Consider the following 27,693-nt stretch of genomic DNA (forward strand, 5'->3'; position numbering starts at 1 on the left):
GATGTCTAGAGTTTAAGGAAAGTAGGATCAATGTTTTATCTCATGGAACTAAATATTTACAAGGCAAGTTAACAGGCAAGATGTGAGAAAAACTGTAAAATCAGCAATATGTCAGCAAATGGAAATGGATATAAAACAAGGGTGTTGAGAAGTGCAGAAGCTATGATGAATGAGGCAACATCAGAGGTTGGTGGCTATGGAAGGTTTGCCGGAGGAGGTGATTTTGAGTGGCATTTTGAAGAAGGTGAGGTATGTGGACTGACAAATAGGAAGCTATTTCTAGGCAGAATGCAGGATGCATTAGAAAACACTGACAAGAGTGGTTTGCATATGAATGGCGGACAATTGGAGTCAGCATGGCTGGAGGGACTGTGTAGGAAGAGCCTGGTGCAGTGCCTGTTTAAAGGCACTCATAAAATGGTAGTTCAAATCTTGAGCAAAATTCAAGACCTTAAAGGTGGAATTAGAGTTTGGACTGAACACCACAGGGAGCAGCTCTGAACTATGTAGACATAGCCTAATGTAAACATTCCCAAAGAACAAAATAATAGTGCGCTTCCTAAAATATCTCATCATGTAAATCAAATCACATTCCATGATTCTAATGCATTAAGAATAGCTAATGGCAATATTTGGTGATTCCCTCATTTTTCAAAAATGTGCCCATGTTCTCCCTCCTAGTGATTTATTCTATTGCAGGTCCCTTTTTTGCTGACTTTGGCACCATCATTGCTTTAATTAATTCAGTCTGATCTTTGCTCAGCTCATACCCCTGCCTCTTTACCTCACCAACCCCCTAGTCTATGGAACTGCATATTTAGTTTTCTCTCCAAGTTAATGAAGGCAACTGTGTCCACATCTTTGTGGTGTCTATTAAGTCTCTACTTAGGCCCTTATTCTCTATGTTTTTGGCTCCTTCCCTTCAGTCTGACTCATATTTCCCAAACCCCTGACTCATGCTGCTTTCTCTCTGTTATGTAACATTTTAATCTTAGCAATGTTCTTTCCATAATTTGATAACTTACCACGACATGGAGTCACTTCAGTGTGTTTTCATAGGCAAAAATTTTCTGTATCTTAAATGTTGTAGATTACCACTTAGACTTTTCTAATTTGTGCTGCTTTAGGTTTAAGGAACAACTCAGAATACTTTGGAAGAAGCCACCATTGACCAGTAATAAGAATGCACTTAAACAGGAGGAAGGGAATTGAAATTATTTTGATTCTGTCACTGCCTATATGATCGAGGGCCATGGTATCAATTTTTTTCCCTCTCTGCTTCTCTATTGGTAAAATAGATTGTCTATCCTTAAAGGTAGTGCACAGATTAAAACAAAATGTTCAGAGTCTTTAAAATATACCTTTTTATTTCTAGACTGTAAACTCTTATAGTAAAATAACAATATCTTTACTAGTTCTATGTGGGATACTGCATGCTTTGTAAATATTTGATGGTGCTGTCCCTTGAACTCCTATGGTTAAAGAAAAGGTAATGGTTGGATGCAAATTTCCGGTATTTCTTGATCCATGTGGATTTAAAACTTTGTTATATATTTCCCCAACTGTGCTAATTTAATCTCATAAGTGGAGTAAAGGAGGGGGAAAAAAAAACGGTCAAGGACTCACACTTGCTATAAGCAGGAGTTACTTTACTCCTGGCCTCCTTCTTTCCTCTTCTTTCTATTTTCTTTTCTTTTTTATTCCCCTTCACCTCCTTAATGATTTAAATAGGTACCCATCTGATCAGAGTGATTGGTCTTGATCTTTTCTAGTGACAGGACAATAAATTAGTTTTTAGCAAAATACTCTTTCTACTTACTCTATGAAAATTTTTATATATGAAAATAAAAGGGATTCATTGGATGAAGATCTTATAATTATTTGGGGTATACATCCTAGTTTTCAATATATTCCTAGAAGATAGAAACTATCTCAACAAGATTTGAGAGCATTATTGTTTTACTGCTGCTTCATCAATTAAAGGCTATAGATAATGATAACCTGAGTAGTCAAGACATTGTATTACATTGATTGAAATCTGATTAAGAAGGTGTATAATAATTTGTATAACTTTCTATACAAATCTGTTAAAATTCTATAATTAATTGATGTGAAAATAGGTAAAAGCTTAGCAATATCTAAACACCTATTATTTGATTAGAAAATCAGACCTATAGGCTTCTAATTTAATCCTAATAATAGTCCTGTAAAATAAGTGGTCACATCATTCACAATTTATGAGTGAGGCAGGAGGATGTCACTGAAATGTAGGTTGGTGAGGTAACCTGCCCAAGGTCACACAGAGCAAAAATTCAAACCCAAAATCTCCATTTTGCCTCTGCATTTTAGATCTCTAGAAAGACTTATTTCCCGAGAGTTCTAGATAGCAGAACTATCATTGTAGTTATATATATATATTTTAAATTTTTCTTAGAATTAAAGAGGAGGTTGTTAATCTGTAGTGCTTTGATTCCTCCTCTGTGTCTTTGTTCTATGTTAGAATAACATTCATAGCTCTCCAAATCTTCTGTTTCCCTCCCCAGTCCTTAGCCAATTATCAACAATTTTTGTCAAAGACTTTCTATTTCCCTTGCTGCTTCTTTCATAGTACTGGAATCAGATTTATCTGGGCCAAGTGCCCAGTTCTAGTTAGCTTTTCACCCTTCTGAAATTATCAACCAGAATTCACCCAAGCTAAGCAGTTCTAGTGGAGAAAATAAATACTGATATTAAGTAACAAAAGAGGACTGTCTTCATCCATGGCCAGCAGTAGATTTATAGTTCTAGATTCTTATCTGTTTTGGCAAAACAGATTGTTAATAATTTGGTGTGCTTTAAATGATAAACAAAAATATCACCAAAATCAACAAATATCAGCCTCTCTGATAGCTCATATTTTTGTTTTAGAAAATGAAGTGGTGAATCAAATATCCTGGATGTCCTTGGCATTGCACTGTGTTCTATCAGAACCTTGAAATATGCTGTTCCCATATGGAAAAAAAAAAGCTACATGTACTTGGAGTTGCTTTTCCAGCAATGATGCCGGATTTGCACTGTAAATCAACTCTCTCTTACCTAGTCTCCTCTGTGGCTAGTGGTGTACATTTGCATGATTGGATGACGTTAGACAAAGGGTTCATGAACATGGGGGAGAAAACCAACTAATGCATGTGAACAATCACCTCATGACTTGTCTGTACTATGCACAAACCAAAAGAATCAATCAGTCATAAGCTAAAACAAGAGAACAAGCATGGAAACAAAGGCCTTAATTCTCATTCTTTGTGTCTTTTTGTACTCTGGCAAAATGAAACTTATTGCTTTCAGAATCTTAAAGAAGAAACATTTTCTACTGATTAGTAATTGTTAATTGTCAGGGATGTTTTCTGGCATCTCTGTGAATGTCATATTCAGCTAACCTCCCTTTTTTCTTCTTAAACATTATTATTCATTAAACAAATGTCTGGGAAAAGATGAACCTAGTATTTGGGATGATATTACAACCAATCATTAATGTACAACTTCACAGAGATAAAACTGTATTTTGAAACAAGAAGGACCATCCATTGGTCTTTTTTCTAGGGTGTCTCAGTACCAGGAATTAAAGACTCGCTGTGTGAAAGTTCAAGCCCATCCCATACAAGCTAGGGATCTGCTTCAAAATGGATAGCCTTTGAAAGAATTATGATTTTACCTTATTATGGGATGCCTATGCACTGACATTTCAATTGTGTTTTCCTGGTGCTCTACCATTTCACCTTGCCCCTCCTTCTCCCTCCCATCCCCAACTCCAGATCAAACCCCTGTAAAGTGATGAACTAAATAGAGACTGACTACATTCAACTTAGTCTACCATGTCCTGCCTGAGTGCTTTGATTTGATTCCTGGCCCCTTTTCCTGAGTCCTTACAGCCAGATTAGTCAGTCTTTCTAGCCCAGAGCACACACATTCCTGGCTTTACTCCTGCAGGCCAATCATCACTTGAGGTCACATAAGCCCCTGGCTATGACAATGCCAATTATAACAAGCCATGGCTTGGTGACCTCCTATGAGATCAATTACATTACACTTGTTATTCATTCAACAATAAATAGTTTTTGTACCCACTAAATTAAGGTATACTACTTAATTTGCTTAGTGTAACTTGGCAATACTTCTCCAAATTATTAACTGCTTTTGAAATAAAGTAAATTTTTGTGCCCCTTGCCTTCAGAGCATGTTACTTTCTTGTGTGTATTTTCCTATCCATTTCATTACATTTTACTTATGGTGTTTCTGTAAAATGTTTCTCCATATGCTTCAGGGCTTTTATGTTTTTCTGAATTCCAAGTGGAGCAGAGGGGTAGGTTGAAGGGTGTGTGTGTGTGTGTGTGTGTGTGTGTGTGTCACTCAATTTGCATTAAATATTTTTTTCTTTTCTCTTTTTGATTCAAAATTCCAGCACAATGAAAAGCAATGAAAGCATAAATATGTAGGTAAATGAGTACTGAATATATAAAACAATTATAGTAAGGTCTATTGGGATTTATAAAATATTTAGAATGAAAATACATGAGAATAGCAGCATGTAGATTGGCAGGAGGGTAAATAAAGTTTAGGTAGTTTAAGATCCTTGCATTGTCTGGGAAGTGGTAAAACTACTAATTTATTTTATACTTCAATAAGTCAAAGATACATCTTAAAGTAATCCCTAGAGAAACGCCTAAAGGAATAGTAAAAGAGTATAAAACTACAAAGTTAATAAAGGGGAAAAGAGAATAATACAAAATATTCCATCAGTTTAGAAAGAAGGCAAGAAAGAAAAGGAAACTGAAATATGCTAAACAGATAGAAGGCAATTACTAAAATGGTAATTTAAACCTAAACATATCATTAATTATTTTTAATGTAAGTGGATTGAATGGTCTTACTAAAACCCTTGAATTCTCAGGTTAATTAAAAAAAAAAAACAGAACCCACATGTGCTGTTTCAAGAGAATTTAAATCTAAGGACACAGAAAGAATAAAGAAAAAAGATCAGGAGTATACCATGCAAATATTAATCAAAGGACAGTTGGTTTTGCACTGTTAATATCAGACAAAGTTGAGTTTAAGGGAAAAGACATTACTAGAGAATAAAAAGTAATACTATGTCATGATAAAAGTTTTAGTTCACCAGGAAAATATAGAAATTATAGATTTAACTATAGTCAAACACCTGGCTTTAAAATAGATAAAGCAAAACTAAAGGGAATAATGAATAAACATAGTTACAGTAAGAGATGTAACATACTTCTCTCAGTAACTAAAAGAATAAGCATATATTTTCAGAAATGAATAGAAAAAATGAATAACGTGATTAAAAACTTTGAACTAATTAGCATATATAGAACACTGTACAGAATATATAACCTTTTCAAGTATTGAGGGAATATAAAATGAAAATGAATATGCTGGCCTGAAGGCAAGTTTAAATTTCAGAAATTGCAATATACAGGTTTTATTCTCTAACTACAATGCAAATACGATAGAAACTTAAACAGTGACAACTAGAAAAATCTCCTTATTTTGGAAAAGAAGACATATATTTCCAAACATATTCTCCTGGCTTGAAGAAGGTGATAAAATTGAAATTTGAGACTTCTTCAAACTGCATAAAAATGCAAATATTACGTATCAGCACTTGTGGAAAAAAAATGCCAGCTCATAAGGCCTAGAGCCCCTCCTCTTTCCTTACATTGTTTTTAACTTTCCCCCACTACACTCAATTTACAAGAGAATTTAATTTGCTGATAAATTATGTTTAATATACATAGGCTGTGGGATTCCCCCCCACCTCCTTCTGTGTTAAAACACTTTTAGTGTTGTGAAAAAATTGCATTCAAATAACACCTCAGTATTAGTTCAGGGAGTACCTAAAGGCAAAGGGAACAAAAGAAAATACTGTTCAATAAAACTATGAATTCTGTGAAGGTTTCAATTCTGAAGACTTCTCAAAGCTAGCATATTAAAAAATCTTTGGACTTTTGAATGAGTTTGTGGGGGTTTTACCTTACATTTCTATTGGGGAAAAATAAATTTGGACTATATAGACTCTAAGATCTCTTTTAGTTTTCAGAATCTGAAATTAAGCTTATTTTGCTGAATTCCTGAATGCTGTTGTAAAAAGTATTCATTTTCCAGCTCTTATCTCTTTTGCCCTAACTTAAAATGTTGAATCCTGGGAAACCTGAATAACATACTCTTGCTTTTCGTAGGGGGTCGGTGGCGGGGGTGGTGGGGAGGGTGGGTGTATGATTATGGGTTTCTATATCTTTTTCCCTTTTTCATTTTTCAGCAGTGTCTTCCTTTTCCTTCTAATCTATAGACTAAGAGAGTCTAAAATGGACTCATCTTTCTGGACAGGATTAAATAGCTCTTTTAGCAGAGCGAGATGAATAGAAAGTTCTCCTTAATTTTTAAAGGTACACATTTCTATGTACCTGTAAAGTTACATACTTGTCGGGAATTGAGAGTAGCTTAATGCCTGCTTGGCAGCGTAAACTCTGAAAAAAATACCGTGGGGAAACTTGCCCTGTGCACAGTTTCTATGCCTATAGAGGACAAAGGGAGATGGACCTGTGCCAGTTATGCAGTTGATATGTTAAAGGTAGATGCCAAACTGAGGCAGTCCTTAAGCGAATTTCTTGGCGTGAGTAAACACAGATGAAAAAAAAGTCTATATTCTTAGATCTGTTATATATACTTAAAATGGTTACTGCATGAAGCACATCCGTGGTCTATCATATTCCAAGTTTTCATTCTAGAAGAAAATGGAAAAATTGAGCAATTCATTTTGTTAATTTAAAATTAGCCTAGAATTATTTTTCCTTAGAAGTACAATAATTTGTGGAAATCTTTAAATGAAAACCTTTGGCTTCAGGCGCATATGTGGTTGATATGGGTGACCATGAGGCTGCCTAATAGGTGTTAGGAGGTCCTCTGTCAGTGACCTTCGCTATGCATCTCTTTCCATGGCTTTCAGAATTAGAACAATCATACTATTTTCTCACTGCATAGTCATTTTAAGTTCTAAATTATTTTATTTGAGATAGTATCTTTCTTTAGTTGCTTATGCTAGCTTTTTCCCCCCCTAGCTTTATTATACCAAGAATTTATTATACCAGGGATTAGTGTGTACAGGAGAAATTGTTGATCTTTTGAGAAAGGCTGAGAACCAGAGAATAAAATTTTTTCTTATGTAACTCAGTGACAGGAAGATATAAATATGAATGAGACAGAAGAGTGGGTAAGATCACAGGTTTTAGAATCAAATAAGTCTCAGTTCAAATTCAGGCAATATCACATCTTAGTTAGGTGTCTGGGGAAATTATTTAACCTTTCCAAGTCTCACCACCACATTTGTCAAGTTGGGATAATACCCATTTCATAATGTTATTGTGAGGACTATCTGAAATAATACACACCCCAAATGGTACCTGGTTGACACTAAATGCTCAGTAAATTATATTTAACATTGCAAAATGACTACAGTTGGTGCACATCAAGTTGGTACTTATGTTGTATACAGATGGAAGGAAGCAAGAAAACTACAGAAAGTCATTGCTTTTAATAAAATTTTCTGTGTGCTTGAATATAATTACATATACATCCTATCTTCATTTCCTCGCTCAGTATCAGATTTTGATTGAAATCCAGTCAGGAGGAACACCATAGCATTGAATGATTTCCCTTTCTTTGGCATATTCCAGATGAATGAATTTAAGAATAGGCAAATTGGCTTTTCTTTCTTAAAGTTACTTCTCATTAGAGAAACTGCAAATATTCAAATAAAAGGAATCTGGCAAAACAAAAGGGTTAACATCTTTTGCTTTTTATAATATGTTACGATATGAAAGGACAGTTAACAGCTACATGGCCCCTTCATGGGCTACAGGGTCCCTTCATAGCAATGAGGTATTGGCAATTTTACTCTAGTTTATATATAGTACTTAGCAAACATAGTTTTAACTAGAGCTTAAATTAGAACCTACATGTTATCGTGAGACAGAACTTTTGTGTGAACAAATTCTTCTAGCTACGAAAAAGCTATGCAAATGTAAATTTCAGCAGCAATTTTTATATATTGACTAGGTCAAGGACAGTGTGGTCATAATCTTTCAAGCAGCGATGTTTCTACAAAACATAATGGTAACCTATTTGTAGTTAATGAAGCATTCATTCAATCTTATCACACACAAGAGCTTGATTTGAAGGCAATTTTTGTTTTTAAAATGCTCTGTTAGTAATATGTTAAAAACATGGCATATTAGAAAAATATTCATTTGGAAAATTAATTTTAGTTTCTTTGAACACCAAATAACTTCATCCAAATGCTTCACTTATAGCTTTATTTATAGGTAATTTATATATGTGTATATAACAGTCTCTTGTTCCCATATTAAGGGTATAACAGAATTAACAAGAAATTAAATAATTTAAAGCCTCAAGGGGGGAAAAAAACCAATATGCTTATGGTTAACAGTATGACAAATCAGCAGAGGCTTAGGCTAACTTCCTTCTCCATTGTCTTCTTATCCAACCTGACTCCATCCTACATTTCTGACTCCTTCTTATTTTGATATTTGATTTTGCATTTGCCCTTTCTCAGTTTCACCCTAACTAAACAGACTATTCTTTAAACCTGAGAGCTCTCCCCCTGCTGCCACATTCAAGGTAGTATAGGGACCATCTCCTACTAGTCTGTAGGCCTTGGGCACTGCTGCTACTTCGGCCATGGTTTATGAGTACTGTTCCTCTGGCTTAGCTCTCCAGTGCATCCCTCCCACCACCCCCTCTCCTGGGAGCTCAGCAGGGCTGCCCCTGCCATCTTCATCTCTTCAGTGAAGCTGGGCTGCTATCCAGGCCTTCAGGACTCCAACACTTGCCAGCTAATCTTGTGACTATGCATGTTGATGTCAATAAAATGCAGGAGGTCCTGTATGATTGGTTTGAACCTCACTGCAACATAACGGGTGTTTTTTTTTTTTTTATAAAAGCTAGTCTTTTTCTTAGATTTCAAATTATCAGTACCATCTTATATGACCCTAAATATCAGCCAGGCTCCATACTGCCATGTACAATACACATGTTGCCACTTGTCTGCCTTTGCCTGTGATCGTCTCTCCAACACTCATACCTTAATAGAATAGATTCCCCTTAAAGGTTCAACTCATGTCCACCTTCTTTATACTTCTTTTTCCAGGTTCCTTTGGCCAATGTGAGATCATTATAGAAAGCAGATTGTCCAACTGATCTCTGAAATAGTTGCATCCACAAATTATCTTTGTTATGAAGAGTAGCAGCAAATTTGTTATCTCTGGAAAGTCAGCTGCTTTGGGGAGGTCTTGGATGACTGCTCCTCACCTCACCCTAACTAGAGCTGCCTTAAGGATGAAGTGGTGCCTCTAGCACTTTGCCTGGCTTAGGGTCCAAAACAAGTTTTGTTCTGACTACCAAATTCTGGCATTCTCCATTAGGAAACCAGAAGCTGGATAACCTTAGGCATATATCAATGGCCCCTATAATTTTATAGCCTGTTTGTTGAAGGTACCAATAGAGCTCACTGTTATATTTGATGTATGATTCTCTCAGTGTTATATTATAAAGTTGCAAAACACTTAAGATAAATACCAGTCAATACTTCCATAGTATTTATACAATTATATTGTCACTACGACAATTTTTTTACAAGACTACGGGATACTGTGCCAAATAAAGTGAATGTGTAAAACCTCTTGTAGCTTCTGCAAAGGCTGAGTTACAATTTTAATTTCAATAAAGTCTCCCAATAAGTTTTAGTACCAACTTTAAGTTGGAACAAACCTCAACTAGTAAAAATCCTTTAAGAGTTACAGTTATATTCAGTGTGGATAAAATACTAATGGCCTGGAAAATGCACTAAATGTTGAGTGGGTTTTTAAGGCCATATTTGACTTTTATTTTTTTAGTTTTTCCTGAGGTAAGGTATTTTTCCCACTGCATTATATTTGATAAAAATCTAAGCGCACAAACAGAGTTGTGCTATTTTTAGGATGAAATCCATACTTAATATGTCTTGGAAGCATGGTTATCAATGGAGACTAAAACCAGTCCTAATTAGTTATGAATAAAATTATCTAACTGGGTTAACAAATTTAGAATTCAGAAATGAGTTTTAAAAGCAAATGATGTGTTTACCTCTTCTGTGAACAAAGAGGGCGGACTTCATTTGGATTCGCATATGTAAGTTTCAAATTGGTATAGGACATCTTTCACTTAGTGCAGAAGAAATCTGATTGTCATTTTCCAGCATCTTCAGGGTGAAATTAAAACTTTTTAACATGACATGCAAGGCCCTTCATGACTTGAGTCTTGCCTGACCTCTAATGCTGCACACTGAATCATATAGAACACTTGTCCCCTTCCTCTGTCTTCTACTTATTACCTTAGCAAGTGCTGTTCCCTCTGCATGGAACAGTCTTTTGCCTTCCCTCCTTCTCTTCCCTCATTTTGTTAAAGGCTAGTTCCACAACGTTCTAAGACTGAGGCCTAGTGTCACTTTCTCTGGGAATTCTCTAAAAAGGGACTCAAAATGCCACATCGTAGTTACCGTCTACTTCCTTATAGACTGTGAGCTCTCTGAGGGCAAGTACTATAAGCTTTTATCTTTCTATTCTCAGCACCAACTGCTTTGTACACAGTAGTTACTCAACTCAGGTTTGTTGAATAAATCTCACATTCTGAAATAATGTTTAGAAATCCAGCTCCAGGATACCTAGTCTGTGGTCTTGTGCCAATTCCCAAACTATAAATAACAAAGTAAATGTTAAAATTTTCTTTCTCTAACTTATTATTCTCAAATCCACTGTAAAATTAAAAAGTCAACCCAGACAACTGACACATTACCTTCAGCAGACCCCACCCTTAAGAAGGAAAAGTATAGGCATGACTGCCATTAAGTGTTCCAGAATGGAAACTTAAATAGATCAATAAATGGACAAACTTTTGGAAAATTCTAGCTGTGGGCAGGTCTTCAAAAACAAACAAATAAACAAATAAGCAAATAAAACAAAAACCAGTATCATGACTTAGTGAAGTGAGATCTAAAACTAGTTAAAATTCTTTTGGATTATTCTATAAACTAAACTATATATTCTTATGTTCTTACATTCTTACTTTATTAGCTTAGCTGCCCAGCCTTGCCCCCACTCCCGAACTATCATTCCCTTTTTGTACTCCATTTAAATTCTTTTGGTTAAATGGAGATAATTTTCAACTGGAAAATTCATTTCCCCTAAACACATCAGAAGAACTTGTTGCTCTCCTTTATTTATAACCAGATTATTTCTTAGTTCATGCTTATGTGCAAAATAGATGGCAGGAGACTCATAGGGGAGAGAGGGCCTGTGATAATTGCCTCTTACCTTAATTTGTTATAATTGCAAAACCTTGTTATAACCAGGGCATGACTCTGCTTAGGTTGAGTTCATTGCATTTTGCAGTGTCGCAGCCTTAAATATGTTAAAATAAGAGTAACTGCTGTTAAAGGTCTATGTTTAGACATTGTTTAAGGTTAGAGACTTACTCCATATTCCTTCAGCCATGTATTATGACTAATGAACATTCTATAGTTTAATGGGTATAGGCATGAGACTGAAAGGCTGATTGTTCATAAGATTATTTAAGTGCTTATTTTTATCCTAATTGGCTATTTCATGGGGTTCAGGAGCTGAAATTACACCAAAATCTTATTTAGAATTTGATATTTACCTTTGTAACATCTATGAATAAATATATTGTTAAACGACATTATAAATAATATTACCCTACTCAAAGTGAAACTTGTTTAGAATTATCATTTGACTCAGGAGAAGCACTTGCATGCAAAAATAATAAATATGTCTGTTAGGCACAGTCTTAAACAAATTATTATAATCCTGAGCATAGTCCTTGTAGATCAAACTCTCTTTTAATGCCTCTTATTAGCATTGTTACTATATGTACAATACTTTAAAGTTAATGAAATGCTTTTTTGAGAAATCATTAAATCATACTGACATATGCCTTCTCCATCCCTGTTCTCCAGCCCAGTCTTATGAGGATGATTTCATACATTTAACCATATGTGCATATTTATTTTTCTTCCTCATCCTATAACTATCTGGAGGTAGCGTTTTCATTATGTCACTCCTTGCTCCAAACCTTTCACTAGTTACGACAGTACTAAATCTGAAAGGCTTAACCACAAATCCAGGATTCTACATAACTGTTTTCCAATGCTTTTTCCTATCTTCTTTACTGCTGTGTCACAGTAGGTCCCCTTTCTCTCACCCCAATGACACAATACTGTCACCATTGTTTTGCCTGCAAGGCAGTCACCCAGCAAAGCCTGTTCTCGCTCTTCTCAGGATTATTCACATCCAGTTCATCCTTCATGACCAAGATCACATTCACTCTCTCCACAAAGTCCCGACTAGCCCTGGTTGCAGCACCCAATCCCACTCTGGCCTCCTCCAGTGCTTTTCAGTAAGCACCATTACCATTAATGATACAGGGCCTGAGGCTCTCAACTAGGGGTTTGTTGACTTAAATTGTTGAGCTGAATTATTTGTATCACTTAATTTTTAAAAATATGATCTTAACTAACCTCTTCAGATAGTCAGAAGAGTCCTTGCAAGAAAGGACTCTAGGCATCTAGTATAGTTTGAACACAAATTAATCAATGCATGAGTTGATGAATTAAGTGGCTAAAAATTGAACAAGTAAATGAATGAATGATATAGATTTCAGGACATACATGAAAAGATATACCATATTTTAAATTTACACTAACAATTTTGAGGTCTAGTGAGGGAAACATAGGCAGAGTTCTTAAAAGCCAAGACTCTCAATATTTAAATTATCTTTTAATGCTCAATAGGGCAAAAAAGCAGTAGGTCCAGCAAGAATGCCTAGAAATAGGCTCTTTTGGTTTCGTAATCCCTCAGTTGAGTCCTGTGTGTTTGGGAATTTAAGATCAGCATGAAGTTATGGTGATAACCTGACCATACAATGTTTCTTTTTCTTTCTAACCAAGAAAGGATTATGACCTCATTCTTTGGGGAATGGACTCTCCTCGAAGGCATTTGAAGACTGCCTTTCTGAAAGATTAAATGAAATGCAAAATGGGAGCAGGACAGGCCCCGTCTTACTCAGAGAGCATGTACCAGTTCTAGGGGAAAGCCATTGCCGAGTTTTACATATATTTTTTTCATCTGAACTTTTTAAAAGATCACCTCTGGTTTCAGCTTACTTTTTTTTTTTTTTCCTACAAGTAACCTATATGGCCACTTCTTCAAATTTGTTCCAGATGGATTTAGTCATAGAATGATTGATTATCCACTCAGTTGTGAGCTATGTGGTTAAGCTCAGAAACCTACAACAAACTGGTTTAGAGCCGTGTTTCATGGTAAGTGGCAGAAAGGATAATCCTTAAACTGTCATTTTAGAGTTAGTGATGAGGAAAGAGGAATTTAGTGGGGCTACTTATGTCAAGAGAATGTATTAGCAAATGGATGTCTGGATATGAGGAAATCTTATGAGCATAATGCTTTTTTCCCCCTCTGGACTTCACAGTAAAGGGAACCAGATATAACTGGGAGCCCTGCTGAGGGCTGCTCCAGCTCTCACTGCCTGCTTCATGGACTCGACCAGCCTCCCCAGAAGCTTCAGGCTGCCGAGCCACCCGTTTATCCTACTACTCACTCAACAGGCCTACAGAGGTTTTTATTGTTGGCATCAGAGACACCTGGGCAAACCTGGAAAATAATTCTTGGGGGGAGTGAACCAAAGAGAAAATGTACTACACTCCATACAGAGACGTATTATGCACTTTAAAAAGCAATTTAAGAACATTTGGTCCATTTCCATGTTCTTTAAGGAGAAAAAGCCTTCCTTTGGTTTCAACTTACTCTTTTTAATAGCTGCATTACCTTTTTCTCTATTCTTTCCAATTTCCCTTTTGTTAATTTGCAGTCTGGCTACTATAATATTCTTCTAGGGGAAACTGGATGTGCCTGGTGGCCTTCCCTACATGTCACCATTTTATAGGTCCTCTTATACATGGTTCAATTTCTTGGTTTTCATCTTCACTAATTTTTGTTTTTGTTCATTTTCTTTTCCTTTCTCTTAGAGTGCTATTCTACTTCCTTATTGCCTTCTTATTGAAAAACAAGTCACTATTCTGCTGCTTATCAAGATACCTATTCTTTAGAATCCCAAGAAAGTTGGTGTTGGATTTTATGGCTTTTGAGTTTTTAGCTATTACACAACCTATTTTTTATAAGCTTAGGTTGTGTTCAGCACCTGTCTCCTAGTAGATTTCTGAGGCAAAAGCTGTAAACATATATAAACATAAAAATGATGATTCCAGGAGTGTATTTCGAAGACGCTGTAGGAAGAAAAACGTGACTGAAACAGAACAGAGATTTCTATGAGAGATATGGAGAACATTTTCCATGATTCCCTAACAAACACAAATATCGCAGATGTCTAGGACAAAAGTTAACATGAAGCAAGAATAGTTTAAATTTCTTTTATGTAACAGGCATGTGAGTACACGTTAATTTGCAAGAATAAAGGGAGTTTTTATATTTCCTCATAAAGTTTTTGTTTCATGGATATTGTTTATTGGTAGAATGGAATAAAAGAGGATTTTAATAAGAAGTTTTAAAATTAATGGATATAGTTATAATTATTTAGGAGTGGTTTTGGAAAGGATTGATAGCATTTTGAAATTCTAAGTCCATGAAGAAGAAAAGGGTATTTTCAAACAAAAGGAGCTGTTACTTCTTTTGGACAGTGGCTGCATGTTTCCACCATACCCATTAGGCCATCTAGTCCCCTATACTACTGGGGAGGTGGGCACATTTTGCTTCTTAACTTAGAGTTTGCTTTTTGAAACTATTTAAAATTCTACATTTAATTCCAAAGGTTTGGTTGGAATCAATTCGGGTGGAATTTTAATTATAGATTGTGGTAGGCAGCTTCTATCGTGGCTCCTGATGATCCCATACTCCTGGCATTCATTCCCTTGAATGTGGGCTGGATTTAGTGACTTATTTCTAATGGATAGAATGTGGCAAAAGTGATGAGTTATCACTTCAGTGATTATATTACAAAAGACTGTGGCTTCAGTGTTATTAGCACTTTATCTTGTGCTGGTACCTTCTTTCGTTCTGCACTTGGTTGCTCAAATGAAAAAGGCTGCCATGTTGTAAGGTGCTCTTTGGAGGGGTGTATATGGCAAGGTTTTGAAGGAGGAAGAATTCATGAGGAAAAGAAGTATGAAGTGAATCCTGCCAACAACCATTAGGGAGTGAGCTAGGAAGTAGTTCCTTTCCAGTCAGGTCTGGATATAAATGCAGTCTTGGGAAAGACCCAAAGCCTGAGGACCTAGCTCAACCACACCTTGATTCCTGACCTAGAGAAACTGTGAGATGATAAATGTTCGTTGGTTTAAGCTCTTAAGTTTTAGAGTAATTTGTTACATGGCAAGAGATAAGTGGTTCATAGACTTCCTTATGGTTTCTATGTGATGGATAATATACATGAGCTTAAGGACTGATTGCTTTGGTTGTTAGCATGGTTTGAGTCTGAGACTGAAAAAAATCTCAAAATGTGAAATGAACAAACTTATAGACTTTAAACAGATTGCCCTTTGCTAAAGGGTACTTATGTCCCCCAATGAAGATAGGAAATCAATTCAAAATCAAGAAAATAATAAAGAGCCTATAACATGTAATGCTGGCACCTTTACATTTTAAAGATGCTTATATTTGTGCACCAAAATAAAATAACTCCTTTCTAAAGCTAGGATTGAAATGGAGTCTTGGGCAGTGGCATGAACCATAATAATTACCCATGTCGTTGCCTGGGGAAAAGTGCAGTGATCTAGCTTTTAAAGCTTTGGTGATTTGGTTCAGACTTTTAGCAAACAACCAGTACTAAGTATGAATGTTTTTTGTCAATAAAGATTTAGTCATTAGAACTGTCTGTTTTTGTTGTTGTTGTTGTTGTTGTTTCTGAGTCATTGATGCCATTATAATCATAGAATGCACCTGCATTCTTCCCAGGGCAAATTTTAACTTGCTCTGGTATGTTTTTCCTGATAAAAATGCCATTTGAAGGCAAACACAAAGAAGAACTTCTATCAATAGAAACAGTTTAAATTCCAGGCAAGTATCAATCAAGAACCATATAGTTACCGCACTTCCAAGGCTTGTAACCTAGACAAAGTGTGCTCTCTCTACTCTCTTTTCTCCTCTTGTTCTTTTAAAATTATATTGAATAAGAGCTAGAAAGGCTAACTCTTAATTTTAACAGCTGAGAAAACTAAACTGAGATCCAGAGAGGTTAACTGGTTTAATACAGTCTGAGTAACTTAGGGGAAGACCTAGATGGGTACCTTTGTCTCTTGCTGAGTTTCATGAGGTCTCTGCCACTATTTGTTGCTGAAGACTACTTCCTTGGATCTTCCTGAGCATTCAAGAATTAAAAACATTTCACTAAAGGAGAAAATTCTATTAATTAGCAAGGAAGAGCTGTATCTTGTGTTACAGCTGTAGCTGTTGCAATGGAATTTATATCAGAAAAACTGAGTATGTAACAAGAGGAGAAAATACATTTTTGAAAAAAAAATACATGCAAAACTGATTCTATCCAAATTATTCCACATTTTGCTAACTGCAGAAAATAGAGAATAAAGAATCATTAGCTCTAACAGGCGTTCACCCCATTTTTGCTTTTTCCTTTGATGACTGATCATACTGAGTGGTGATGGTAGGTGGTGCTGGGGGGAGAGTGTCACTGTTACTTGAGTCACTCAGCAGAGGAGCCAGGTAAGTCCCCAAACTGGCTTCACCATTTCATTCTAATAATACGTGGTATATATATTTAAAATGAATCAATGGGCAAGCAACACTTAAGTCATGAATTTTTAGCGACTGCAGTTACCCAGTTGTGATCTTTGTGGTTAAGAGGTTTACCTAACTGTAACAGAGAAGAAGGAAAGTGGTATTTTCTTTGTTGAATAATATGGTTAATATAACAGTGAGGTGTCACATATTAGAATAATTTTTAAATGTAGCTCTTCAAATCAACTGCAAAGGCTCAGTCTGAATGAGTCTGCACTTATTCTTGTTTTTCTAATTCGAGATCTACACTGAGGAATAGGCAGGCTTATTGCTTGCAGTTCGTTTTGTCCACTTCTTAGGTAGGACCTTTACTTGATTTTTAACCTCTTAAGAAAATTCAATACACCATTTATATTTAATCAAATAATTCATGCATCTTCTTTATTGAGGTCTTCTTTATTTTTTCTTGTCACTATCAACTGTTTCCTTAAGATAAGACTGGGAACTGTATTTTACCAAGAAAAATATACAGTTAAAATCATTTCATAATAGAGTCATAATACTTTTGGTAATGTGTAATTCTGCCTACTCATGACTTTGATATTATAATCATATTCTCCAATAATTATTTAAAACTATCAGAACCCTAATACTGTTTGTGACCGGGTTTTTACAATGACAATTAAATAGCCTAAGCTCTTTTTCTAGTAGAGTAATATTCTGATGATCTCTTTGGGATATTGACCATCTTTGATAGCTCGGTTTATTGAAAACTATTGTTCTGAGATGTTTACACAATCCAGTTTTCTGCCTAAAATTGAAAAATCAATGAGAAGATTCTTTAGTTTACTTAAACTTTAATTTATAATAGTTTTCCTAGTTAACAGTTTTTTGAATGAGCTATTCACCAAATAATCTTTCCTTGTTTTTCAGAACAATCATTAGCTGCTTAAATTGCATCACAATTAAATTTCTTTCTTTTATTTAGCTTCTTTTTATCATTAGTTCATTTTTTTTTTCATTCACTAAAGAAGGGAGGTTATGCAATTCAAGTTCAGAACAAAGCTCTGAATCTTTACCAGATTGTGTGGGAGGACTTTTCTCGCTGGCTACTTCCCTGGAATAGGGTTCTTCTACCAGGTTGTGAACTATTTTTATAAAAAACAGTCCACAGATTTTACTGGGAGGTTTAATCAATCATGAGCGACTGAAATTTTCTGCTTTCTTGTTTAGTGGAGCTTTATTCTGGGCTATCTCCTGACTGATTTACTGAAGTCTGAAAGAGCTTGGGGATTCAGTGTCAATCCCAGATAAATTATTTTCTAATCCACTCTATGATGGTCTATCTAAAAAGTGTGTTAAAAATTTAGTTGTTCATTATAGATTACAGAGTGGGTCAGGGTGGAATCTAGGTACATCTCTAAGAAAGGTTAGAAAAGAAATGGTCAGGATGCTGCAGAAGTGTAAGACAACAGAGCCTTAGATGTGATGCCTTAGCACTTTTATTTCTATTTTAATGACTATTTCTACATTCCATCCAACAAAATTCTTTGTTGATTAAACAGTAACTGTCCAAGGTGCCCTATTCTCTTGTGATAGGTATAAACATGAATTTAGAAAACAGTTTCTAGTGTTGATTTAATGGGAATAATGACGGAAAGTGCATTCTGAATCATTTTAAAAGCATTATCAGCTTTGATCGATTTAATTTGGGTACATGTTACTTTCCTACTAAAAATAATGATGCATTATAAATTTGTATACCTATTAGTATATGGGCATGAACTTGAGTGGGTATAAGTATGTATGAGTGTAAATAGCTGGAATAAGCTAAATCTTGGCAAGAAAGGGTGCATTTAGCCTACATAGACAGGTTTCTAAGGTATCTTTTAACAATTCCTTTTGGAATGTCCTTTTTTATTTTAAATGAGGTATCATCTGATATCACAAACTGCTCAGGAAAGAATATGGATAAGTAAACTATCTTATACAAGTGTCTCTTTAAGTCTCAAATTACAAAAAGCAGTGATTTGAAAAGAAGTTCATTGGCGGGTTTTGCAAAGTTGAATGATATTGGATATCTAAATTATTCGCATATTTTAAGAGAATGATTAAAGTTGAACTAATTCTCTAAGAGGCCTCTTCAAATCAAGAACAATGTGATGGATTCACCAGCAGCCTCTGAAAACAGACTTATCCTGCTCTTTACAATTTTGGTGTATTAAAAATATTTAGATATTTAGGTTTTTCACTGAGTAGTAAAAATGTCAGTGACAATTTAATGGCTTACTTGTTTTGTGAATGAATATATGTATGAAGGAGGTCTTGGCTGCAAAATATTTCACAAGTAAAATCTAATAACCATGGAACAAAAATTCTTCTCTAATCCAGATCGTTATAGACTTGGTCTCTAGGATGAACACTGAATAAGATCCCTTGAGTTGTTTCCTGTTTTGAATTGTATTCCACATCTGTACTCAAGGGAATAGGATTAGATTCTTTGTAGCACACACAACTCTTTAAGAGTGGAAAAAAATTATTTCACTAGAATCCCTGGAGCTTTTTGAGATTTAACTATATGCAGAAAGGCAGTTCCAATTCTCATCATGAGTTTCACTTTAGCTGGTCACACATAAAGCTATACACATAGCTTTTATGGTTGTCTCTAGTTCCATTCCCTACTTCGTGCTCTTATTTTGCCTATAGTTCAAGTATAAGCTAGTTTACCAACTCGCAAGTATAAGCTAGTCCTCAGTAATCTTGGTTCTTTCTTCCTGTGTTCCAGGGATACATGAATTTCCTTTTCACTTCTCTAGCAATTTAGCTCTCCCTACTTTGGGACCAGATCAGCACTGAGCTTCTTTAAGTCAGCTACACCTAAGTAAGTGACTTTCCTAGATTCTACCCTTTAGCATTTAAACAAAGTAGATTTTAAAAAGGATAATTTTTGGCCTGCAGTAGAGGGAAATGACCGAGATGAACTGTGTGATCCTTTCATCCTTACTCTTATCGTATAGAGAGCTTCATTAAGTGCCTTGAGTTTCTTCACAATATCAGACAGCTCACATAAATATTTACCAACTTTATAATTTTTTCACTTCAAATATCAGAAATATCAACATTTTCCCAATTCAACTTTATTATCATTATCACCATTAGATTTCTAGGAAGGATATATTTGACACAGAGATGCATTCATTAATTAAATGGCTTGCCAGAAAGTAAAAAGATTTTAAGTATTTCCAATTACTAGTCTTGCTCTAGAAATAACAGCAATCTATTTATTCACCAGTGTTTATTAAAAACCTGACTATCCAGGATATAAATAATAGATTTTATGGCTCTTCTTTCAAGAGGCTTAAGCATAAAATGGGAACAAAATATTTAAGACCTCTAAAATTAATGAGAAATCTGATAATATATATAATTAGGAAATACACCTTAGATATAGACAGTACTCAACAGCTCATTTTCAAGGATAGTTTTAGAACTCAGAGTAAACTTTAAGCCTGAGTTCTCTGATGATTAAAAACCACGTATTTAGTCAAACACACACACATATACATATACACACCAAACATTTGCTTAGTGCCTGTTCATTAAAATTAAGTAAAATGGGACACAGTTCAAGAAGATATTTAGACAGAGCTGGAGGAACACATTTGTATTTCATTGGAGAGAGTTACTGAGAATGAAACCAGTAAGGTTTGCTGTGCAGTGGTTCACCATCATGTGTACTTTCTGATTTGGTCTCCCTTCATGTACTGCCACACTTGCCTTGTCAACATTCCTATCACCAGCGCACTGCTTCTGGGGGCCCTTCCTGGGAAACCACTCTAAGACATAGGGACATGAATGCAATGCTTCTTCATGCTTGTTTGGCTTGGCTACAGGATGATTACTTTCTCTAGTGTTTGGATCTTAATTTCCTCATCAAATCTCCCCATTTCCCCTCATCATTCTCTCCTAAATTGTCCATTCCAGGGAGAAACCAGATTTTTGTCCTTGACCACATTTCTGGGGGCATGCTTTAAATAAAAATTTTAATAAATTATAAGGCTACCTGTGTCATACACTACTTTTACTTCTACTTTTGGCAATTTGTCATGTATTTCTAGTGATATTCAATGTGTTTACGCTGTACTGTTTGTTTCTTTTATTATTATTTGATAACTCATGAGTGGATGATGCCAAGTTCTCTAAGCATTATGACCACTCCTTTCTTCTACTTTGATTCTATCAAAGTGTCTTGCAACATAAACTGGTTCTCAAACTTAAATTGAATTTATTGAACATTAACTGAATGGTTTTGTGTTCTGTTTGATCAACCTCACCTGCAGTCTTGCCTGTTCACCCTTGACCGGTATATATGTACAATTTTTTGAAAGGTAGTTCAAATTTTAGAATTTGAGTTAGCCCAAATCTCAAACTTTTAAGTCTGTTCAGTACACATTTACATAACATTGATTCACTGTGTCTCCCTCCTTTTAATTTGTGGTCATATAAAATTGATGGCAATAAGCTATCCACGCTGCTGCCAGTATTCTGGAACTCAGCCTTCTTTTCGTGCTATTTCTTCATTTCTTTATTAAATCATTTAGGTTCAAACTACAAGCCTGAAATTGTGACTAAATCCTTGCAATGACAACTGTTTTCTTCTGCCAATATTTGAATGCAGTTTTCTTGACCAGTTTTATTTTTTGAGTGTGCAATTTGCAGTTACCTCCTGGAAAAAGAAGCAAGCTAATGAATTTCAGATGTGGCATGAATTACTTATTTGTGTATTCATGCAAAATCAAACACATTTGGGGCAACTTTTGTTTACTCTTTGGTTTCAAACAATAAAACTGTGCCAGTAATTCAACAAGTGCAAAGGCAATCCTTATAAATGGAGTAACTTGTTGATTTCAGAGAATAGTCTGAGATTTTCTGCTGGAGAAAGAAATACATTCCTGAAGTTACCCAGGCTTGCAATTCTACTCTAATCTGCTTCTTTTTGTTTCCATGGGGAGAGGGAAATTCATTCCACAGATTAGTGTTAACTAGTTATAACAAGAACATTCTTGTCTTTGATGGAAAGTAAATCTTTGATCAAGTTTAAATTGAACAGAAGATACTTATGTGACTATTCTGCTAATATCTGATGATATTCAGAATGAAATGTCAGCTATTTATCTGGCATTTGGTAACTGAAAGACGCTTAAAGGCCAAAGTCAGAGTCAACCTCCTCTTTAGTGACTCTACTTTAACTGAACCTACAAACAGCATTGCCTCATCTCACAAATGTGTGCCATACAAGTAATGGGAATGCCGATAGAAGGAACAGGTATCTCTTAGCACCAATCATAATACCATACCCATAACATAACTTAGAGATTTACCTGCTGACGATTTAAGGACAGTTAGTGTTTTACATTTGCAGGTTTTCTAGAGAGATGTAAGGTCTTTTGTTTTCTTATTAAGATGCCTCCTTTTCCTCTATATTGCATACATAATGCCCTTAGTTCAGGGATACAGTTGTGATGAGGACTCGTAACTAATTATATTTAGGGTTCAGAGTACTGGTAATGACAGTAGATGAGAAAAGTAAAATAGAAATATTATCAATCCTAGAAGCAGAATGTATACTTTTTATGTTTCTATTTACTACTTCCCATATCCCATGTAAAGCAGTCTGACTCTGCTCTCTGAATTTCGTAGCTGAATGCAGCTTCATGAAATTTAGTTAGAACATTGGCTTTCAAACTTTAGCAGGGATCCAAATCATAGGATTGTTAAAACATAGATTGTTAAGCCCCACCCCCTGAGTTTCTGATTCAGTAGGTCTAATAGGGCATAGAATTTTGCACTTCTAATATGTTACTGAATTATGCTAATGAGTCTGGTCTGGGGAACCATACTTTGGGAATCATTGAGTTAGGCATTTATATAGCATAGTGTTTTATTGCTGAGAAGCGGTCATACTGATCTCTTCTATTCTTTCACCTCAAATAGTTGTCATTCAGTTTTTATAAAGAAATTTTAAGGACACTTTCTGATTGTGCACAAATCAGATACGTATACATACTATTCACATGTTTAAATGTATATTAAAAATGAGTCTTAAATTAACTAGAAATTCAATGACTACAGTATTTGGAAAAGTAAATTATGAAATAATGCTAGATTTTTCATGAAGAAATCAATCATTTCTATTACGTTGCATCAACTTATTTAAAAAGTAATTAAAACTTCCCTATAAACTCAACTCCTATTCATTCATGTGGCTTCAGAGAATTTTCAGATTCTCAAAGGTAATTAACAATTAAAAACAACGAAGAATAGTAAGCAGACTAAACACACATTTTACTTTCTCCCTGAAGTATTTCTTTTCTGTTAATATTTAATTTACTCAATTATAGTCTTCCTTTTGCAAAATACCTATTTTCTGAGATCAAAGCTCTTTAGGGGGGTTGTATAATTACATGAAACAAAAAATAGGCATTACCTCTCAAAACTAACTGAAGCAACCAGAGACCCTAATGACATTAGTGAGGATGAACAAAAGAGTATTGTTTGAAAGTTGTTTGGTAATGACAGTGCCACGTGTGCTAAGCTGCTTGATTACACTATAATTTATAAACCCTTTTTTGGGTATGAGATCCTTAAAGTTTCAAATGAAAACAGTCAGAGAAAGATGTCCTTAGCATTTGAAAATCTGTACATGTTAGTTCAAGTTTCTCTTTTTTAAAGTAGCTATATAGATAATGGCTCTTTTTCAAAATAGAATTTTAGTTATCCTCATTTTTAAAGAAATGTACAGAAGATAATAGAAGGTCTCCAAGAAAACAGAGCTTTTTAACCCTGAGTAAATATTTTTTGTTTCTTTAGGCTTTATAAAAGGCATTTTTTTTCCTATTTAGCTGTTTAGTTGCTCCTGTGTTACAGGCACTAATGATAAAAATCAAATTGAATTGTTAAAAAATACTAAAAATTAAAAACAATAAAAATTTTATAGATGAAACATGGTACTAAATTTGGCTGCGTGATAAAATTTTTCTCCACAAAAATGTGGAAAGATGATCTAGGAATAGTATGAGATGTATCTAAGTATGCAGGTGCTAATGTCTAGGTTTCCTACACGTGCAATCCAGAACCATGTAGAAACCAGCTCAGTAATGAACTGACAAGTGGGATCCTGACAACTGAAAAAGAAAGGCTCTGTCCACGTACATAAAAATCAATAAGATGTGGTTTCTGAAAGTTCAAAACAAATTAAAAAAACAGTCATGATGGACAAACAATACCTTAACTTGAAGAAAAAAATGGCTCCAATTCTGAGAATTTCTCATTCTTGCTGTGAGGTGCAGGAGATCTGGTTCCTAGAGGTGTTCTAGGGTGATTAGTCATCCCATTTGTCCAGATCTGAGGTATTTTCCAGGGATGTGGGGCTTTTAGTTTTCAAACCAGGACAGTTTTAGGTAGATAGAGATGGTTGGAAACCCTAGGGTATGTTTTCACATCTCTCACCTTATATAATACAAGCTAGGCACTGCATTCTGGATTTGACTCCAAAATCACCTTCATTTGGCATTCCTATTGAGTTCATTTTTTTATGGTGCAGTTCTTTAGCAAGTTAGTAATGATACCTTTAAATTCTGATGGAGTTTAGTAATGACTTAATTACCAGTTATACAAAATATCCTATGTTTAATTTTTCAAAAGTTCAATTAAGTGAACAAATGCTTTCAAATTGAACAGTTGATGCTTTCTCTTGTCAATTCCTAAATATTTTTTTTTTCCATAGGAGAATGGGGCTCTTAGAAAGTTATATGTAATAAAAAAAAAATCCTTTCTCAATTTGAACTAGAAATTTCTAACGCCATCTCTTTTGAGGAACATTACAAAGAGACTATGCACTAAAGATGTAGGAAAATAAAGTGAGTCGTCAACGGGTTACAGTATATTCTTCACTCATCCAATTTTCTTTTGGAGCAGGTGGATATTTGTTGTTTTTGAGGTAGATGGTACCTCATGAAGAACCGTTAGTTTATAAAGTTGTATTTATATATGACTTTAGGTATGTCACGGTGAAATGATCTTCATGTAATTCTATAGCTGCTAAGGATAGTGCCTTTTATTTGAAATTCTCAGTGTGAATGGCTCCCCCTATATCACTCGCAGTTGACAAAAATTACCTGAGAAAAACTATTCACTGTGAATTGATATTTGAATATTATGTTGCATTCTAATGCCCTTGTTTTTGTGCAAAATAGAAAAACTCTGGACACATTTTTAAAAAGAAGTAAAGGGGTTATATTTTCACTAAATGCTATAACATGAATAGCTGGTTAAATATATATTTATAAAATAGAACACATTTAAAAATATATCTACTGGTTTCTAGTGCTTTCTGTGATTGGTAAGAGTGCATTCAAAAGCTCAATTGACTTTAACATTGAAACACAGTACAGGTTTCAGCCATTACATAAAAATGTCCTCAGCTTTAGGTTACACAATGATAAATTGTATGTGCTGAAAAATATATGTGGAAAAAAGAAATAATTTTAATACAAATATGACTCATCTGCAGGCATTCATTTATTCTGAGCCAGTGACCATGGTAAATGTGTTTGGATTACCAGGCATAAGTATGCAACATTTAAAAGGGAGTAGAGATCTTTATTAAAACAGAAGGTTCCTCAAACTCTACAATGATGTCAGTAATATAGGTCCTTGGAGCACATTATTGTTTTAAGCAGAGGTCCCCACACTTTCACATTGGTTATAAAACATTATTTTGTGCTGCTGGCCTGGAATGAGAATGTTATACATCTGCAGGCAATTAGAAGAAGCTGAACTGCATGTTCGATTAGCTCAGTAATAAATGAGCATAAGTGTGACTCGACTTATATTAGTCAGATTCCCTAGACAGATTATCCTGTTGTTATCATATGAAATAACCCCTATTATCAATATTAAGTAAATCCACATTCGTGGGCATTTAGTAAAATTGTGATTTGGGAAGAAATCCAATTTAAGCCTTAAGTCATCCAAAAAAAGTTTTAACTCTGCTTCCAATGGACCCCCCCAATCACAAATTTAGGAACTTTGTTGAATTTATGCAGAACAGTTTGGGTTGGAAATACCCTGTGTGCAACTGATAAATATGTATTTAGTATCTACCATAAGCAAGGCATTTAATGTTTTAGCTTATAACTACAAAAAATTCCCAAAGAAGTAAGAATTATAAATGTTTTAATATGTGAAAAGTAACTTACTTTGTAAGGTAGTCGAACTATTTTTAAGAAAAATTAAATAGGACTAAATTTTTATTATTCACATCTTATTATACAGTTTCAATTGTAACCAATGCATATCATAAGTCCCGAATATGTTTTATTCTGGAACTTATTCATTCGGTGATAGGCATCATTCTTGAATTCAGCCACAATTATTAATGATGGACTATAAGCTACTTTGGGCAACAACCCCATTCATTTCTGTTTTTTTTTTCTTCTTCTAAAAACCAGTGAAATATATATCTGTAGTGTGAAAAATAATTCAGTATATAAAAGTTAATACTTAAAAATATTTCAGCAAACCTTTTAGTCTTAGCAAAAATACCACCAAATTTTCCAATATAATAATGTATTTCAATAACAATTAAAAATTGGCATCTTAAATAAACTCGGGTACTTTTTAAAATCAATATTCACTTAAATACTTATATACAAAATAACCTCATGAGGTTATCTCCTTGACATAATCCTTAAATTAAATATTGGAATATCAAGCAGATGCTGAAGCATTCATCATCAATATTGGAATTCTGACTCGTGACAGTAACACGAAACAGATGCTAATACAATGGGCTCTCTGAAAAGTGACACCATCACAGCATGGGTTGGCTCCTGATGTGTGGGGCACTTAAAATTTGAACACAAAATATAACATAAAATTCAGAGCATGACAGGTTTCCTTACTTTATTAATAAACTACTTACAATCTACTATCTCCTTTACAGAAGATAAAACTCAACACTGACGAATAAGGGGCAACATACCAGGGGACCATAAGATGCTTTTTCACTCAATGAAGCAGCTAGTTGATCCCGGTCAAACCCCTCAGTGTTGAGGGAGGAAGGTGCTCTCTTCCTCATTCACTAGCATGTAGAAGGTAAGAACTCCTAAGCCCTTTCCATTGACCAATGTGTCCCATGCATTTCTGGTATAATACGGGGTCTATTCAGCCAGCTCTGCAGTATGAAAGGAATCTGGGGCTCCTACAGCCTATCTCAGTAACACAATCTCCACATCAGGCAGATCTGAAAGGGTCCACTAAGTAGGAAAATAGAAACAAAATTCCTTAGCACAGTCCAGTTAGCTAATGTCCTACACGTCTTCAAAGCCCGAGATTTGTATTGCTTTGCTAGTATGAGTCTACAGATGTTTCTATAATACACAGCGATGTGCACTCTTTGTGAAAACAAACAGAAACACCCAGGTAGATAGTGCCACGGTGCAAGTGATATAAGCAAAATGTGTTCAAATGAGAGCTTTAAAAGACATATGAATGTGAATGGGGGAGAGTCTTTCAAATGAGGCAGAGGCCCCATTTCTTTATTCCTCAAAGGAAAAAAAGTCAGTGGCAAGTTCAATGAAAAGAAAGCCTGAGAACCCAAAGGAGGATATTTATGGAGTAGCTAGACAGAACATTTTAAATTCCCAATGAATAGCATGACTGCTCCTTCTGACAGCTGTGATTCTGGTCCTGCTGGCCTGGTTTTGTAGGTGGCTCTGCACTTATCCTGCACTTACCA

At 35.0% G+C, this 27,693-nt stretch overlaps 1 protein-coding gene across 5 annotated transcripts in view; it reads right to left on the minus strand.

Annotated features, from left to right (window-relative positions):
- EFEMP1 (EGF containing fibulin extracellular matrix protein 1) overlaps positions 1–27,693 on the minus strand; it is a 54,660-nt gene that overhangs the window by 20,204 nt on the left and 6,763 nt on the right. The window lies entirely within an intron of this gene.

Source organism: Rousettus aegyptiacus, unplaced genomic scaffold (genome assembly GCF_014176215.1).
Source record: "Rousettus aegyptiacus isolate mRouAeg1 unplaced genomic scaffold, mRouAeg1.p scaffold_m13_p_7, whole genome shotgun sequence".
Taxonomy (NCBI): Eukaryota; Metazoa; Chordata; class Mammalia; order Chiroptera; family Pteropodidae; genus Rousettus; species Rousettus aegyptiacus.